The sequence below is a fragment of the Haliotis rubra genome, unplaced genomic scaffold (assembly GCF_003918875.1).
Source record: "Haliotis rubra isolate DU_JTF1 unplaced genomic scaffold, ASM391887v1 Scf674, whole genome shotgun sequence".
Taxonomy (NCBI): domain Eukaryota; kingdom Metazoa; phylum Mollusca; class Gastropoda; order Lepetellida; family Haliotidae; genus Haliotis; species Haliotis rubra.
In genome coordinates, this window is record NW_025767384.1 from 78,955 (window position 1) to 81,168 (window position 2,214).

A 2,214-nucleotide genomic window follows, 5' to 3' on the forward strand; every position below is an offset into this window, starting at 1 on the left:
AACATGGCACTTAACTCGGATATCATGTTCACCTTAAAATCCTGTATTATGTTTTCATAATAGATTATTTGTATTTGAGATTTGGACAAATTATTTCCAATCTAAGCCAACCCACAGTTTGGACTGAACAGGTTATGATGGAGGATTAAGTATTGTAAAATTGTCAGTTGAATCATAAGTTCATTCACATTTTTATAAAGATATTTTGTTTTTACACAATCCTGATCTTAAATCATGCCTGATTTGTCTTGTGATGTATTATAAAATGTGTCTGTATAGTCAGAACAAGAAATCCCAGATAGGCTACCTCTTAATGTTTACACGTGACAGTACTTAAGTCGTTGCCTCCTTCCGATTGTCTTAACATGTGCCAACGAGTATACTAATGTACAGTGTGTCAAATCAGGAAATATACCTACTGCTTTTAGAATTGATCTTGTCAGACTGTAGGATCTGTTGTCTATTGCTTGCTATCTAGATCTGTTGTCATCTCACTGTTACTCTCTCCAGTGTCAAATCATCTTCAGTCACAGCTGATTCAGTGCTTAATATAACTGGAATTGAGTCAGTTAACTCTGTTAACTCTCATATTCATTCGACAGAAGCCCTAAGTTCAGACTCGTATAAAATTGAGGGGCGGTGGGGTAGCCTATTGGTTAAAGCGTTGGCTCGTCACGCCAAAGACCCGGGTTCGAATCCCCACATGGGTACAATGTGTGCAACCCATTTCTGGTGTCCCCCGCCGTGATGTTGCTTGAATATTGCTAAAAGCGGCGTAAAACCTAAACTCAGTCAGTCAGTCAGTATAAAATTGAGAGGTGAAAACATAGAAGGAAACTTCTAGTCCACTTCACCTTATTTTATCTCATGTCATGTTGGCCCCCATCTGTCTAGTTATGTGCATGATATCCAATTATGGTGTAAAGTATCCCCAAAACTCTCCTTTTTTAAAGATGGCCGCCAAAATTTCTTAACGCCAAACTTTCTGTGAGCCTCCTATGACATTGGGGGTGGTGGAGTAGCCTAGGTTCGAAGACCCAGGTTCGATTCCTTACACTGGTGCAATGTGTCAAGCCCATTTCTGGTGTTCCCACCATGATACGGCTGGAACATTGCTAAAAGCGGCGTAAAACTAAACCCACTCACTCCTATGACACTGATGCAACTTTCCCTGAAAGATTTTGCTGATGAAAAAAAGTTACAAAGTTGAATATATGTTTCTTCAGGACATAAAACTTCAGGGTCTTACTCGTAGCTTTATTATCAATATTGATGGCTTGTGAATAGTACTCAAATCCTACTGTCCTGTTCAAGCCAAGAGAGTGTTGACCTAAAAAGATAACAATGTGATCAGGAGACATTTGTTTGTAAATAGTTTTACTCTCGATCTGAATGGTTTTATTACGTTACATTACGTTTTTTATTCCATGTTGTGGCATCATCCACATTGTCTTATCTCAAAAATGAAATGTAAAACTTTATGGATGATAACTTCTTATTTATTGCATATAGCCAACGGCCGTATCCTACCCTCCAACATACAGCAACCCCTCAAAGGAGTGATATACAAGATTAATTGTGAATGTGGTGACTCCTGTATAGGTGAAAGCTTCCGTCCCGTTAATGCCTGCATAAAAGAACATAAAACCTAACCAGCCAAAGCAGACAGCAAATCAACCCTCTCAGATCACCAACCGAAATTCCCTAACCATCAACTTGATCAAGTTTGACAAATTCGAAATCTTATCAAATAAAGTATCACAACTTCACGAAAAGAGAACATCTGGACGCCATCGAAATCTTCCGCCACAAACCCGAGACCAAGGATACTACATACCATCGACCTATGAAGAATGAATCAAACTATAGACTCTATCAGCTTGTTATTACGACCTAATGCCACTTGTTTATTGGCTTCATCGCCAGCCTTATTTGTTTTTCTTAGTCCCCTACTGGCCTCTCCCAAATATGTACCAGTTGTCAGTCAATTACATGTTCTTGTTAATGTTATCTGCTGTTTGTCAAAACACACTATGTATACATACCTCTCATCATTTGGTTGTATTCACTTTTAACTTGATAACGGTGTCAGAATCTACATCTATATGTCGCTATATGCAATCGATAAAATGTTGTCATCCATAAAGTTGTATGTTTCATTTTTCACATCTTAGATTGACAGAGACACATTCAGGATATTGCTTCAAGATTAGG